This window comes from Eptatretus burgeri, chromosome 3, assembly GCF_056783735.1.
Source record: "Eptatretus burgeri isolate ZD-2024b chromosome 3, Ebu_testis_v1, whole genome shotgun sequence".
NCBI lineage: Eukaryota > Metazoa > Chordata > Myxini > Myxiniformes > Myxinidae > Eptatretus > Eptatretus burgeri.
In genome coordinates this window covers 37874496-37891834 of record NC_140963.1, presented here as the reverse complement: position 1 = coordinate 37891834, position 17339 = coordinate 37874496, and the positions used below count along the sequence as shown (strand labels likewise).

Genomic DNA, 17339 nt, shown 5'->3' with positions numbered 1-17339 from the left:
AAGAGGAAGAGGCATGTGTTAGCATTGCCTAGCAACCCTGTTTGAGTGTAAACTCCATTGTCTTGGGTCATGTGACTGTAACGGCTGACTTTTCCTCACGGATATTTTTGTTTATGGACAAAAATACAAGGTGTATAAATATGTACCTGGGGGTGAAACTCCAAAATCCTATCAGTGGAGAGAGATTTCCAATATATTACTCGACCCCTCCCCTCACCTCTGATCTCTTTTCCTCCCCCCCCCCAAACAACATATATTTACATGAAATTATGAAAGCTTGGTGTTGGCTTAGTGGTTTGGGTGGCTGGCTTAGGATCGTAGGGTCCTGAGTTTGAGCGCTGTTGGCTGATGAATGAACACCAGGTGGGGTTGACTCAGCCCGTCATCCTTCCAAGGTTGGTGAAATGAGTATCGGTGTACTGGCAGAGGGGCACATAATCAGCGGCACAACCACGCTTCCATGAAATGAGAGTTGCCTGGCAGCCAAGCTGCCATACGAAAGAACAGAACTTAAAATTATATATAAAAAAAAAAGATTTCATTTTCAGAGGAGGGCGAGCATGGGTGTTGGGTGACGAATGACATCACAATCAAGAATGACAGCACACAAGATCCTTGCACAGACATTACAACCACGACACAGGTGCACTATGATTGACCAATCCACACCTTATCTACTGATCATTCCCGTCTTTTGGATACGGTTCTTAAATAATTTCTTGGACCACTGTTCAAAATGTTCGATGTCATTCCAAAAACATTTTGAACGATCTTCGTATCAACAGCCTGCATGCCAAGGCAGATCATTGGTAATGCTTATCCAGAGATCAAATCAGATGAACAAACTCTCAAAACAAATGTGGATCGTGTTAGCAATATTTGAAGAGAAGAAAAAAAAAAAGAAAAAAAAAAAGAGCATTCCAGTGGTCCTCGAGGCATCCACCGGTATGCAGCTTGACAACTGTAGTTACAGTTTCAGGGTCTCTTTAAAAGTTGCAGCTAGTAGGGAGACCATTTAGAAAAACGAACATCAAAGCACTACCAGCATTTGTAAACATATACCCTTTTTAAAAACTGCTTGTGCGTGTGTGCATGCAGGTTGCGCTTTCGTATCCGAAGCAAGCCGTTCACATGAAACATATGAACTACCTGGTCCACATGTTTAAAGCGAAGAAGCTGCTGAAAGAACAGCAAGCACGCTCTCGGGTGTAAGCGGTTTAAAACAGGTGTCAAGCAACCTTCGAGAACAGACAACTTGCTACAAACCATTTCTGGCAAACAGCAAGTACTGCCATTTTAAGTTAAACATTGTTCCTAAGACTTCATGAGATCGAAACAAAATGATCTCCATTGATACTTTTAAAACTTCCCGCTCTCACAACACCCAAGCAGTGATAACGAAGGGTGGAGTATTTATGTGCATTGAAAGCAATAAGACACACGACTAAAATACACGGAGGACAAGTTGCACGAAATGGGAATTTTACCCACAAATCCTTAGTTGCATCCAGATTCCAGAAATCCCACATAACGTAAACAATCCTCGAAGGGAAATGTGGGCAAGAGAAGAGACTGTGCATACAGGTCAAAACAACCACACATTTTTCACCAGAAGTAGGTATCAGACCGGAGGAGGGGGGAGGGGGCAGAGGAGATAGAAAAGGAAAAAACAAAGGAAAGGAGGGCAAGATGGGAGTGGTCGAGTGCAACCAATTCCTCCAGTTTACCCGTACATTTCCTCCCTCGGGTTAATGCATACATTTTTCATCTGATATACTAATCCTTAACTCGTGTAGTGTTTTTTACATTTGTTCTTTTCTTCCATCTCCTTCTTCAAAACTTTAACTCATGACTGCCCTTTTTCATGCGGATGTCAAAGCTCAAGGAAGAGGTAAACAACTGAAAATAGGGTAGAAGACAGATGTACATTGGACATGCTAGGCAAATAGCATATGGAGCAGAAAAAGGTTGGCAAGGCGGCCTAGAGGTACGCGTACTTGCCTCTGAGCTGTCCAGCCTGGGTTCGAACCTCGGCCCAACTCTATACCGTAATTCTGGTGTTTCGCACGGAGGACGATTCATCCATGTGCGTGCTGTCCCTCGTAAGGACGTTGAGCTGGAGGACATGTCTGCGCAACACTGGCCATTGGTGGACGTTAACGATCCTCCGGCGTGTTTCACGGAGTGGGCGAATTATCGCCGACACCCTGAACACATGACTAATTCCTGCTCTCACTGATTGCCAGCAATGCAACAGCAAACCGACAATCACAATCTTTGGGCAGGAACTGATTATTATTATTATTATTTTTAAATTTTAAATCGCTCCAAACAAGGCATAAAGCCACTCGAGGTAAAATGGGCTCAGGGAAGGTGAGATAAAGATAAGGATAAAGCAAAAAAAAAAATAAAAGAAAGAGAAAAATAACAAGAAAACATTCAAGACACAGGGAGTAGCAGAGGTCAGGTGAAAGGATGAAACCTCAAAGATTTAAGAAGTAGGAATTGACATTCCTCCTCAAGGTGGGCAGATCGAAGGATTATGGGAAGCACGTTACAGGTAAGGTAACACCGACAGGTAGGGCAGGGCAGGGCAGCTTACGGCAACACCGACACTCTGTCAAGATTGAGAGTAGATCATGTATGCAAATACCATTTGGCCGAATTAAAGAGGGATATAATCTATTCTTTTCTTGATGTCACTGACTCCTGTTCAGGTAAACAAGAGATGAGAATTGGTCTAAAAGGACCAAACCAAAGGTGCAGTCTGGTGCAGGGCCACCAAGCTGCATCGCATTGCAAAGCATGCCGAAGACCGTTATCGCATCTTCTACAGAAATATCAAATAAACCCACGGGTCATGTGTCGGTACCCTGATGAACGGCAAGCTCGGCCAGTCTGGCCAGGGTACCGACACTCTGGCTTACCAAACGATGTTACGGTGTGGTTGAACACTTTTTTTTTTTTCTCTGTCTCTCTGTCTCTCTGTCTCTCTGTCTCTCTGTCTCTCTCTCTCTCTCTCTCTCTCTGTCTCTCTGTCTCTCTGTGTCTCTCTCTCTCTCTCTCTCTGGCTGCTGGTTGCATCATTGGTTGGGACACGGCTGTGCCGCTGATGCAGTGTCCCGCTTACCAGTACACTGGTACTCATTTTGCCGACCTCAGAAGGATGACAGGCTGAGTCAACCTCCTGGTGTATTTTAATTCAGCGGCCAACGGGGCTTGAACTCAGGACCCGAGGATCCCAAGCCACCACCCTAACCACTAAGCCAACACCAGGCTACCCTGTGCTATCAAGACCTCTCTTCCACACAAATGGTGGTGCGCATCAATTAATATCGCAGATCAGTCTGGATACCACAAACATCTGCTGCAGTTTAAAAAAAGTGTTGCCTCCAGTCCTCCACCTATGTGCATCTCGCTTCTCACAAAAAAAAGTGAGTAGTACGTCCGCAGGTTATGGGGTTGACATTCACAGTTTCACAATGTGGGTCGTTTATATGATGTATGACTGATTTCTCCTTGCCCACTTCCTGGAGAGTCAAGTTCCAGCAACAATCCCATGAAAATGACCTCAAACCGCCTCCGTGGGAACGTTCGAAGTGTAAAAAGTACAGTTGGGTTGCTTCGGCGCCATCGGGGCCTGCAGGAATTTCCCCCAACAAGTCGGGGCATCTCTCCGTCGTGTTTCAAAGTATCCGAACTCCTCGTATGGAAACCGGCACGAGCACTCGAACACACTGCAGGTGGATTACTCATACACCGCACCATATGTATACAAGATACCCGTCACACAGCTACTCTCGTGTCATCCAATTCCAACGTCCATCCCCCGACCTCGATTTGTACAACGAGACGGCAGCCAGGTCCACGTTGGCACTGATGATGCCATTAACGGATTACAAGGCGAGAGTGCGGTCGCTGACCCTTTCAGCCACGATTAGCCGTAAATATAAGAACGCCCAGGACAGTGAGGAAGAGCCCCCGTGAGGATGCAACCGAAAGGCTCCCCGAGTTCTGCATTTTTTTTGGCGCTAAACGCCCAGCCATCGGGTGCACACTGTGGTCTCGATGCACCCATCTGGACCAAGGAGAACATGACCAAATAAGGTGGTGGGATGGCCGTTTGGGAATTACACCGACTGACAGGTTCGCAGAAATTATCAACAGATGAGAAAGAAGGCTCTTCTGAAAGAGGAGGGGGGGGGGTAAAGGCTGACAACTCGTTGGTACGGAGGATGGGGGGAGGGGTAAAGGCTGACAACTCGTTGGTACGGAGGATGGGGGAGGGGGTAAAGGCTGACGACTCGGTGGTACGGAAGATGGGGGGAGGGGGTAAAGGCTGACGACTCGGTGGTACGGAAGATGGGGGGAGGGGGTAAAGGCTGACTACTCGGTGGTATGGAAGATGGGGGGAGGGCAACGGGGGTAAAGGCTGACAACTCGTTGGTACAGAAGATGGGGGAGGGGGTAAAGGCTGACGACTCGGTGGTACGGAAGATGGGGGGAGGGGGTAAAGGCTGACTACTCGGTGGTACGGAAGATGGGGGAGGGCAACGGGGGTAAAGGCTGACAACTCGTTGGTACAGAAGATGGGGGGGGGGTAAAAGCTGACAACTTGGTGGTACGGAAGATGGGGGAGGGGGTAAAGGCTGACAACTCGTTGGTATGGAAGATGGGGGAGGGTGGGGGGTAAAGGCTGACAACTCGTTGGTATGGAAGATGGGGGAGGGGTGGGGAGTAAAAGCTGACAACTCGTTGGTACGGAAGATGGGGGGGAGGGTTGGGGGTAAAAGCTGACAACTCGTTGGTACGGAAGATGGGGGGGGGGGGTGGGGGATAAAGGCTGACAACTCGTTGGTACAGAAGATGGGGGGGGAGGGGGTGGGGGGGGGTAAAGGCTGACAACTCGTTGGTACAGAAGATGGGGGAAGGGGGTGGGGGTAAAGGCTGACAACTCGTTGGTACGAAAGATGGGGGGAAGGGGGAGGGGGTAAAGGCTGACAACTCGTTCGTATGGAAAATGGGGGGGAAGGGGGTAAAAGCTGACAACTCGTTGGTACGGAAGATGGGGGAAGGGGGTAAAGGCTGACAACTCGTTGGTACGGAAGATGGGGGGTGTAGGGGGTAAAGGCTGACAACTCGTTGGTACGGAAGATGGGGGGAAGGGGGTAAAGGCTGACAACTCGTTGGTACGGAAGATGGGGGGGTGTAGGGGGTAAAAGCTGACAACTCGTTGGTACGGAAGATGGGGGGAAGGGGGTAAAGGCTGACAACTCGTTGGTACGGAAGATGGGGGGGTGTAGGGGGGTAAAGGCTGACAACTCGTTGGTACGGAAGATGGGGGGGTGTAGGGGGGTAAAGGCTGACAACTCGTTGGTACGGAAGATGGGGAGAAGGAGGGGGTAAATGCTGGAACCCATAGGTGTGTCCGGTACGTTCACTTACCGAATCCTCGAGTGCCGCCGGTATCTGGAACGCAGTGTTACCTCGTTATGGTAACGAGTATCGTGCACAAAGTAACGGTGCTGGTGGCATCGACAATCTCTTCTGTTGACAATATTTACGACAGCGATTCCTGCGATCAGATTGCCAGTGCTTCCTCGTCCTCGCAGCGTTACCTCCAAATGAGACTGTGGCGCCGCCACCGAAACCCAGTCAGCCCTCCCGCTCGGTTGCTCGTCTTCTCAGGACTGCAGCGCAGATCACAGAATCAAGAAAAAGCAAAGCACGGCTCTTCCTTCCACACACACCCCCCACTCACTGGCCCCACGGGGAACACGTGGGCGCAGTGACGTCATTGCGCGTCGCAGCGTTGGGCTGGATCGGGGGGCGTGGCTTGCGCTACCGCCGGCGCTCACGTGCCTGCTGGGAAGACGCGCATTTTCCTGGATTCCTATTGGCGTGATTATCCCGCCTTGCCCTGGAGCTCGTCGGTCGGTGATGCTCTCACGTTCTGCTGACAACAAATATTAATAATCCTTATAAACAACCACCCGTTCGGTTCACCTTCGAACTGACGTCGTCTCAGGGGTTTGCTGCAAAATAATCTTGCACTTGGTTCCAATGTGGACGGTCGTAAACGTGACCTGTGCTTGCCTTTACAGTAGTGGATTTTGAAACTGACTTCCCTGCCTGCATCCCCTTGTGTACATTTATTGATACTCCTTCCACTTAACACCGATTGCTGCTAAAACAGTTTTAACGATAAAGTGGCATATCTAGATTCGCAGCGGATTAATAAAACCTTTAAAAAAAAGGCAACACATTCTGTATTAAAAATTATGGACTACTTGTCTATTGTGGCGTATATAGATTCGCAGCGGATTAAATAAAACCTTTAAAATAATTTTTTTTAAAGCAACATTCTGTATTAAAAAAATGGACTAGTCTAGAGTGGCATATATAGGTTCAAAGTGGATTAATAAAACCTTAAAAATTTTTTTTTTAAAGCAACACATTCTGTACAATATTAAAAAAAAGGACTGCTAGTCTAAAGTGGCATATCTAGATTCGCAGCGGATTAATAAAAAAGTTTCAAAAAATTTATTTTTAAAGCAACACATTCTGTATTAAAAAAAAAAGAACTGTTAGTCAAGAAAAGAAATATAAAAATGTCAGGTAGCCACAAGACCAAGACTTCGACACTTCAATTCACGGATCCAAATCCCAAACCCCCTCCAATCATTATTCACCCCCTGCACAGTTTCCTCACAAAACCCTCGCCCGAGATTCTGATTCCTGGAAACCACAAAGAGATTTCTCGACGTCGACGCTTGACGACGGTTCACGTATTATGTGTCATTGTCTTTGCGGAAGACCTGCCGTCCTGTTGTTTGCACTTACACGTTTCTTCATGCCGCCAAAATTCATGGAATATTTTGGAGGTTATACAATTATTGAGGCGTGTTCTCCTTTACGCTGAGGAACGAACAATGGGGACGATCGAAACCAGTGATTTATTGAACCGTAGTGGGGGTTGGGGGTGGGGGTGTGGGGGGGGGTGAGTCTGTGGGGGTGGGGGTGTGGGGGGTGAGTCTGTGGGGGGTGGGGGTGTGGGGGGTGAGTCTGTGGGGGTGGGGGTGTGGGGGGTGAGTCTGTGGGGGTGTGTGTGTGTAGGGGGTGGGGTGTGTAGGGGGTGGGGTGTGAGTCTGTGGGGGTGTGTGTGTGTAGGGGGTGGGGGTGTGTAGGGGGTGGGGGTGTGGGGGTGAGTCTGTGGGGGTGTGTGGGTGTGGGGGGTGAGTCTGTGGGGGTGTGTGTGTAGGGGGTGTGGGGGGAGTGAGTCTGTGGGGGGTGTGGGGGTGGGGGTGAGTCTGTGGGGGGGGGTGTAGTGGGGGTGAGTCTGTGGGGGTGTGTAGTGGGGGTGAGTCTGTGGGGGTGTGTAGTGGGGGTGAGTCTGTGGGGGGTGTGTAGTGGGGGTGAGTCTGTGGGGGTGTGTAGTGGGGGTGAGTCTGTGGGGGTGTGTGGGTGTGGGGGGTGAGTCTGTGGGGGGTGTGTGTGTGTGGGGGGTGGGGTGTGGGGGAGTGAGTCTGTGTGGGGGTGGGGGTGAGTCTGTGGGGGTGTGTGTGTGGGGGGGTGAGTGTGTGGGGGGTGAGTGTGTGGGGTGTGTGGGGGGGGTGAGTGGTGGGGGTGTGTGTGTGGGGGGTGAGTCTGTGGGGTGTGTGTGTGGGGGTGAGTCTGTGGGGGTGTGTGTGTGGGGGTGAGTCTGTGGGGGAGTGTGTGTGGGGGTGAGTCTGTGGGGGTGTGTGTGTGGGGGGTGAGTCTGTGGGGGGTGTGTGTGTGGGGGGAGGGGTGTGTGGGGAGGGGGGGTCGTGCTCAGCAACAATTTTCACGTTAATTGAGGAAATCTTTGGGTTGGAGTTCGATAACAAACAAGGGAAGTTGCACAGGAGAGGTAAACACAATATGCAAAATTTCAAAGTGAGTGAAATCCAGAAAATTCTCCACTACCTTCCCCGAATGAAGGAAAAGGAGGCTGCAGCCACTCTTTGGGGCCACAAGCTGTAGGTGCAGCCACCACTGACATTTTTTTTTTTTTTTTTTTTTTTTTTGTATACCTTGGTCGAGGCTCGTATGAGAGCTAACACACAACTCACAGCAAGGAGGCATGAGACAAGAGGGGCGGGAGTGGAAGGGACAAAACATTGGGGAACAGACACAGGTGAACTGTGGAAGGATGGGGAAGGATGGGGATGGGACGGGGAACATGGCGAGGGGAAGATGGACATTAAAGGGACTTTCAGGAAGGAAAGCAGGAGAATTGAAGGAAGTGGGCTTGGGTGGATTATCGGGGGTAGAAAAGATCGAGGATTTGGATGGGGGAAGATAAGAAGTGGTGGTGAACAGCTGTTTTGAAAGCCTGGAGGGAAGAATGGGAAAGAATAGAGTGAGGAAGTTTATTCCAAAGGCGGGAAAAAAGAGGAATGAAAGAGTGAAGATGAGCAGTGATTCGTGATTTTGGTAGTTTTACCAGAAGGGGGTTGTTGGCGGACCTTGAGCGACCTGTGGAAATGTGGTTGGGACAAATCACAGAGAGAGCAGGGGGGCAAGGCTGGAGAGGAGTCGGTAGAAGACAGAAAGACCACCGACCAACCTGCGGTGATTGAGTGAGAGGCCCAAAGACTCAGCTTCATTGCGGGAGATGCCAATGATCTTAAAAGCCCTGGTTTCGACAGCGTGAAGTCGAGAAAGGTGGGAGGCAGGAGCACCAGCCCAGAGGGGAGAGCAGTACTCCATCAGGCTACGGACAAAAGCTTTGTAAGTGGTCAGGAGCTCAAGAGGGCCGAGGAAGGACTTTGCACGACGGAGGATTCTCAGTCGGCGACTGGCTTTTGAGGCAAGGTTGGAAATGTGACTTTCCCAGGAAAGGTCATGGCAGATAGTGAGACCCAGAAGCTTGAAAGAAAAGACTTCTTCCAGAGGATTGTTGAGAAAGTGGATGGGGGGGTTTTGTAAACGGTCCTTTCGAAGAGACATAGTGAGAGTGTGAGATTTGTCTGGATTGAAAGACATGTTCCACGTGTTGGACCAGTTTGTGATTTTATCCAGATCTGCAGTGAGCGAAGAAGCTGCTGCTTGCCGGTCTGAGGGATGACAGATGGTACGGCAGAGGGTGGAGTCATCGGCAAAGAGAAATAGAGGATTTTCCAGAGAGTCCGAGAGATCATTGATGAAAACCAGAAAAAGAACAGGGCCCAGAACGCTACCTTGAGGAACTCCAGCCTGCACAGGAAGAGGGGATGAAAGAACTCCATTTAGGGCCACACGTTGACTGCGACAGGAGAGGAAGTCTGCGAGCCATGAGTGGAGATGGCCTTGAATACCATGGGAAGAGAGTTTGGTGAGTAGGGCAGGGTGCCAGACTGTGTCAAAAGCACGTGATATGTCCAGGGATACGGCTCGGATTTCCTGTCTGGCATTGAGGACCTCCATCCATTGATGGGAGAGCAGTAGCAGCATATCTAGGGTAGAGTGACCTGGTCTGAAACCAAATTGATGATTGGAAATCAAGCCATTGGAGAAGAGGAAGGATTTCATGTCTGAAGCGATGATGGATTCCATAACCTTGCTGATGATTGGGAGAAGGCTGATTGGTCTATAGTTACAGGGATCTGTTTTTGCACCTTTTTTATGCAGGGCAGTGATGTTAGCAGATTTCCAAGCAGATGGCAGATGACCTTGGGAAAATGAGAGGGTGAATAGAACAGAGAGAGGGTGAGCAAGAGCAGAAGAGCAGGCTTTGAGGACACGTGGGCTGATGCCGTGTAAATGTAAATGCCGTGTAAATGTAAATGTAAATTTTACATGCTGTAAAAAGGATTTCTCTCCATGACCAGAAAACCCTCAGAGCTTTTTCATTTTATTTTACATAAAAGCAAGGCTCGTGGAAGAGATAGCACGCTGAACCGATCAAGACGTAACAGGGCGAAAGGAACGGTAGAAAGGGGAGGGAGTGGTCGTCAACGGTGGAATTGAAGGACAAGATAGAGGGAGACCTGCACACGCAATGGGTGTGGGGAGGAATGCAGAGCAGGAAAGGATGGATGCATGGGATGGGATGGACGAAGGAAACTCTCAAGAAGGAAAAATTGGAAATTTGTAAGGAGGACGGCTTGGGGAGGGTTAACGAGGGTAGAAAAGATCATGGTTTTGGATTGGGCATGATCTGAGATGATGGTGAACAGATGTCTTAACGACAAGGAGGGAAGAGAGATTGAAGAGAATGTGGAAATTGGTTCCGCATGTGGGGAAGGAGTTGTGGTGAGCAATTATCCTGGATTTAGGTAGTTTCACGAGAATGGGGTCGATGAACAGGGTGCGCCTGACATATACACGAGGAGGACAAAGCATGGAAAGAGCAGAGGGTGCAAGACCAAAGAGGAGGCAGTAAAAGATAGAGACCACCGACCTGTCTGTGATGGCAAAGTGGTTGACCCATAAACTCAGCTTCAGCATGGGAGATTCCAATAATCTTGAAGGCCTTGGTTTCCATGGCATCTAGCTGAGCAAATTGTGAGGCAGAGGAGCGAGCCCAAAGGGGGGAGCAGTAATCCATCAAACTGCAGGTGAAGGCCTTGTGGGTGACTGGTTTGGAAGGTTAGGTTAGGTGTGGGAACATGCGCTGGAACAGTGCGTTGCTGCGTCCACTTTCCTTCGGTACTCCAGGGGCCTCGATCAGGCCATCGCCCAGGCAGATGCTTGGCTCATCCCTATCTCCTTGAGATGCAGATCAACTTGCTGCAACCAAGAGGCACGTAGTTGTCCCGTTGTATTAATCCACTCATGAGGCTCCCTCGCTGAGAGAATCTGGTGAGCAGGATCACCCTCAGAAGATTGAGACACGTGTCCATACATCCACAGCTGATCCTCATGGACTATACAGGTAAGAAATTTCTTTTGAATCTCAGAAACTGCTCATTGGACACAAAGTTTGACCAGCGTTCGCCAAGGATTCTCTGAAAAGACCTGGTACTGAAGGAGTTGCCTTCGTCTTCGATCCTTTGTCAGAGTGCAAGTCTCACATCTGCAGAGAAAGACTGAAAGCACCAAGGACCTGAAGACTCGGACTTTTGTCCTCCTGCATCGGTACCGATAGCGCCACATCCCATGATGCAGTGAACCATAAATCCTTAGGCCCGACCCAGATGTCTATTGACCTCCGGCTCACAACTTGCGGAGACATGAACATCACTGCAAAGGGAAGTGAATCTCTCCGTGACCTCAACATCCTCACAACAAACAGGTACAGACAAGATGGCAGCATCCAAGATGTCGTTGAAAGCCTGGATCTTTCTTTTGACCCAGGAAACCTGTAGTTCCAGCTGCTCCGATTCCTCATTCAGTGCCCCGATGGCCCCTACAAGGACATCCAGTGTTTCCGCAAGGATGACTGCATCATCTGCAAACTCAAGGTCAGAGATGATGACATTCCCAAGCGATGCATCGCAGCTTGATCTCTCCGACATCTTCCCAGAATCCAGTCCATACAAGGATTGAAGAGTGTGGGGGCCAATACACACCCCTGACAAACTCCAGTAACAACTGGAAACAAGCCGGAGATAGAACCACCATACCTCACAGCACTCTCAGTACAAGAGTATAGTTCAGAAATCAGTTTGATCAACTTTGGTGACACCCCGCAATGACTGGGAATTTCTCCAGAGGGCATCCCAATTCACTGAGTCGAATGATTTGCGTTGATCAAAATATGCTGCGAGCAGCCCTTGCCGAAACTCTCGCCTGCATTCGGTGAGCACCTGGAAAGCAAGGATACGGTCTATCGTTGACTCCTTTGGTGTAAAGCTTGACTGCTCCAGACGCTAGTGCTCAAGCAGATGGCGGCGAGCCCCATCAAGAATTATCCGAGCATAGATCTTGCCTAGAACTGAGAGCAGCATCACCCCTCGGTAGTTGTTCCAATCCTGGCGATCACCGTTCCCTTTCCAGAGAGAGACAACAGCCCCTCTTCCAGTCAGTTGGGATGATGCCTGTGTTCCAAACGGAGCAAAGAACTGCATGCAACGATATTAATTCAGCATATCCACCAGCCTTGGTGGATATGCTGAGAAGTTCAGCATGGATGCCACACATCCCTGGGGCTCTACCCCCTTTCAACTGGTTCACCGCAGCCTGTGTTTCCACAAATGAAGGCGGTTCATAGTTGATTGGAGGGTCAGCAATGGGGATAGTGATACCCCTGACATCCAACTCAACAGCACATGGGTCAGCCTGGTACAGCTGCTCAAAGTAACCCACCCAGTGGGCCTTCACCTCGGATTCCTCTCTCAAGGGTCCACCACCCTCCACTCTAACAGCAGCACACTGAGGGATGGGCTTGAAGGAACGCAATGCACGAATTCCTCTGTAAACAGAATGAAAATCACTCATCCACAAGTGATGCTCTATCCCTTCACAGATTCCTTGCACATCGACCTCCTTGTCTGCCCTCAGCACACATACAGTTTTATGCCTCAGCTCTGTGAACAGCTCAGCTCTGCCATTAAGCCTTGCCCTGCGACTCTGGTCAATGGTATTCAATGTCTCTTGGGAGCCAAAGTTCCTCTTCACTCTCCGGTGAGTTCCAAGACATCTGCTGGCAACATCAAGGATAGTAGTCTTGAAGGCACTTCACAACTCTTCAGGATTCCCCACAGCACCCAGACCCCCCCCACCCAAATCCCCACTCACTATGTTCGCAAACTCCTCAGCTTCCCTCTTATACCTGAGCCTGTCAACATCCAGCCTAGACTGGGATGGTACCATTCTCCTGAGTTTAAGCTGCAACTTCAGAGATGCTAAAAGACTGTGGTCAGTATTGAGGAACTGGGCACTCCTGTAGGCCCTGCAGTTCTCTATCATCCTCCAGTGACCATCAACGAGCACATGGTCAATCTTCTTTGCCACACCACCAGCAATGAGCATTGGAATATGAAGCCGAGGGATGAGACTGTGGGCACTGAAACCATAAACCAGCCACCCTAAGTCCACGACTTCTTGCAAAGTCAAGGAACTTAGTGCTATTCTTATTCACAGTTCCAGACCCATGGGGATTGACACATGTCTCATAGCCATCCCTATCAGTACCAGTCGATCCATTGAAATCACCCAAGACTGGAAGAGTATCTCGTCTGGGGCACGAATAAACAATGGACTTGAATGTGGCAGAGAATGCGTCCTTCACAGTGAGATCACTTGCCTCAGTTGGAGCATATACAGTAGAGAGACCAGAGAAATGACGCCCAAGGAGTGATGAATCCTCAGTCTCATAATACGCTCATTGACCGGTGTTACCTCAATTATTATGGGAGTCAACTTGTTGGACACAGCAACAGCAACTCCCTGGGCATGGTAACAATCAGAGTGACGAGACCAGTAGTGGGTGTAACCACCCGCCATGATCTCGCCACTATCTGGTTTCTGAACCTCAGAGAGTGCTGCAACGCCGATGTTCAAGTGCTGGAGCTCAGATGATTATAGAGACAGGTGATCATGTTCTCTTCGGAATAGGACATTCCTGGCACCCTCCCAAAGGTACCGCCTCAGGTTAACCCGTGAAGACCGCCGTCTGGTGGTCGACAACTCAGCACCACCCTGCCACACACTACAGCAATCCAAAACGGGAAGATTACCCCATGTTTTTCCTCCTATCACCAAAGAGTGGGGTCCCGAAGGCTTTGTCTCAATCCCTTCATCCAGTGAGCTGCCCTGCGAAGGGTAGCTGCACAGGAGGTACTCTCACGAGTGGGTTTTCAGTTTTCTTTGCATTTTTAGTGTTTTGCGGAGTGAGGTGTTTTATGGTGGCTGGAGAGCAAATCCTGCCACCAATGTCCTTTGAAAGGTTACCACTGCAGGTGGACGTCCACAGACACAGTTGGGCACCAGATATGGATGGCTGTTGGCTAACAGGAGCTCCTCGGCCATTTGACAGGTTTTGTTTTTAGTCCTGCTGGGTTTCCATTTCCACACACCCTTCTCACCAGGAAAGCTGGTGGGGGAGATGGTTTAGTTGCCGACAACCCGACCATAAAACAGGTTAATACAGGTTTACATCGTACCTGTAGCAAATCACAGATCTGATCTGGCCTGACCTGACAAAAATAGTTTTTGAGGCCAACTTTGAAATGTGATTTTCCCAAGAAAGGATTCCGTTGAGTGCTACACGTTGGCTATGCGATTAGAGAAAGTCAGTAAGCCATGTGTGGAGTTAATCTTGTATGCCATATGCAGAGTTTGGAGAGCAGGGCAGGACGCCAGACTATATCGAAAGCTCGGAATATGGCCAGAGAGACAGTCTTGATCTCATGTCTGAAATTTATGGCCTCCATACGTTGTTGGGTGAATTGAAGCAGCATGTCCTATGTGGAGTGACCTGGTCTGAAACCAAATTGGTGATTTGAGATGAGGTTGTTGGAGAAAAGGAATGACTTCATATCAACTGTGATGATGGAATAAATGGGCTCGCTGATGATTGGAAGTAAACTGTTCGGTCTCTAGTTAAGGGGATCAGTGTTTGTACCTTTTTATGTAATGCAGTGATATTGACTGATATTCCAGCACATTGTAGATGATCAAAGGCAATTGACAGGGTGAAAAGGGCAGAGAGAGGGATGTGCAAGAGCAGCAGAGCAGGTTTTTAAGGACACATGAGTTGATGCCGTCCACTCCATTGGCAGAGTCAGATTTGAAGGTTTAAAGATCCTTCTCACCCTTCTCAGGTGCAAAAGACAGAGTCCAGGAGCGGTTGGATATGACAGTGAAGGATGAGTCCACAAAATTCAGATGCAAGCACAGAATTAAGGCATTTGGCTTTCTCATGAATGGAGTTGGCTGTCATGTTTATTGAAGTTAATGAAGGGATGGAGGGGGAGCATACTTCAGAGATAAGCTTCACAAGACACCACGAGGGTTTTTGAGTATGGAGACTAGTTTTGAATGTTCAATTTTGAGGTTGGACAGATGTTGTTTTCTGGCTCTCCTGAGAGCGGACACACACTTCTCTTCGGTTCTCTTTTTTTCGGACATCGGACAGATACGGGCTTTTTGGAATGCACTGAGATTCTCTTTGGTCTGATTTGCCTTCCTGGAAGCGAAGACAAGTTATTTCAAGGCAACTGCCTCAGCGCTGAATTCAGTGTACTATTGGTGGGAAGAAGGGTAGGATAACTGAAGATGAGATGGGATGAGCAGGTTTCTGTGAAATAATTCCCAGGCCAGCTGAAGTCACCTTCCCCACCCTCCACCCCCCCTTACATGACCAAGGCTGGTGGACACAGCCAAATACATGAAAAAACACCTGACTGGACTTCAGGCAAGCACAGTCGCTGAACTTGGAGCCAGAGCACTCAAGGTACCAGCGATGCCAGCTTTTTGAATGGGACAAATAAGTTGGAATTTCCTTCTCCCCTCCCCATTGGTGCCAACTCTTGGAGTTTGTACACGTTCTCACGTTTCGATGCTGAGCATCAAACATGGAAGCAACATGAACCGTTTTGAAAGTCTTGGGGATGACTCGGTCAGGGTTGGAATCAAACCAATGCCCTCCCATAGACAGACTTTATTTTATTTATAAATAGTTTATGGAGTAAACTATTTAGAACTTGGTTGGGTAATTGGACAGCTTGCAAATACTGTACAAGTTTTTTTTGAGAGCATTTGCTCAATATTATATGAACTAATATACTGGATGATGTAGTGTACTCTCATACAATTATTCATGGTTGTTGCATCCGCACTTCCCTGTCGCTTTGCTTTTCACCTTAATTTGCTCAATTTTAAGGGCCTGAAAAAAAGATAATGATATGCCTTGCAAATTAAACCATTAAGTTTTGTTAATGACATCATTTATCTGTGAAAGGAGAAGGTCCTATTTTTACCCTTGCTGAAGGAGAGGGTATTTATTGCCTTTGGGTATGTTTTTCGGATTGAGACAAAATTTTCTACCATTGGTGCGACTACTCATGTGGAATGTTTTCATGATAATTATGACATCATCGGTGATGTAGTGTGGCAGCCATGTTGGAAAAACGGGGAAAAAAACTTTGGACCTCAATCTCTGAAACTGCACCAAGGAAAAAAATTGAAACTTGGCACGTAGCAAGTACTCATCATGGGGAATGAGTGTGATTTTTTTTATGACATCATAGGTGCCTTCGTTATGACATAATTGCTTATGTAGAACGCTACATCCGATCAGTATGAACATTTTTGAGGGTCATCTAGAGATAAAGTGGTCCACAAAATTTTTTGATGATGTCATCGGTCACGTAATTTGTCAGCCGTATTGTTTAATAATAAAAAAACCTTCAAAAATTGTCTTCTCTGAAATGGCCAAATTGATTGAGGCGAAACTTTACACAGATGACCGCCTATCCATGAGGAACAAAAGGTTCACACATATGATGTCATAGGTCACATGGTTGGACAGCCATATTGGATTTACCCAAAAACATATTTTAAAAATCTTCTCAAGAAGAGCTGGACAGATCGAGGAGAAATTTCACATAAATGTTCCCCAAGGCATGCGTGTACAACGTTGTTAAGAAATAATATTGATGAGTCACATGGTTTGGCAGCCATATTGGATTTAACAAAATTATTAAATGTTTTCTCTGGAACTGCTTCATAAATTGAAGTGAAACTTCACAATTGTGATCTAGTCGTAATGGGGAATACATGTTTTAAATTTCAACTTGATCGGACACATGGTCTGGTGTCTGACACATGGTCTGGTAGCCAGAATGATTAAATTTTTTGATGTGGGTTTTTTTTTAATGAGGCTCACTTGGCTGTTCCTGGATGGGTTTGAGGGTGGAGGAGTAGCAGATGAAATGTGAATCCTATTCAGGTTCCTTCTGATGACTTCATCTTTTCTTTTTGCTTATTTGGGTTCCTTCTGATTACTCCAACACAGGACTATAGCGATTTGGTCTTCCATTTGATTTGAATTGAATTTATTTTAATCCCATTCTAACTTCAATTGAATAATTATAAAAAACGTCATGGGTCAGGGTCAGGTGTCTGATCAAAGCAGGGTTGCATCAAAGTGGGATGTCTTGGTACTGCCAGCAATTATATAGTGGAAGTTCTAATTAATGACATAACACACCAGTACACAATGCCATACAAAATACACCACACAAAACGAGACAAACACCACACAAAACTCGACAAACACCACACAAAACAAGTCCTGGTGAGGGTCTGCAATCTCTGATTGCTCTTTTCTTGTTTGGTTAGTTTTGATTTTGATTGGAAATAAGTGATCAAAATGCTGTGCTTTTCTGTCATTCAAGCTTTTGCGCTTCACTACCTGCCATTATCTTTTCTGAGAAAGCCACATTTCC

At 47.9% G+C, this 17339-nt stretch overlaps 1 protein-coding gene across 2 annotated transcripts in view; it reads right to left on the bottom strand.

Moving 5' to 3' along the window:
• STAT1 (signal transducer and activator of transcription 1) overlaps positions 1-5819 on the bottom strand; it is a 75420-nt gene extending 69601 nt beyond the window's left edge. Inside the window, exon 1 of one of the 2 annotated variants that reach the window (XM_085872954.1) lies at positions 5446-5819. The gene's annotated coding sequence lies outside the window, so the exon portion shown is untranslated. The remainder of the gene's footprint in view (positions 1-5445) is intronic. The other variant, XM_085872952.1, reaches the window with a different exon arrangement.
• Positions 5820-17339: the final 11520 nt, after the last annotated feature.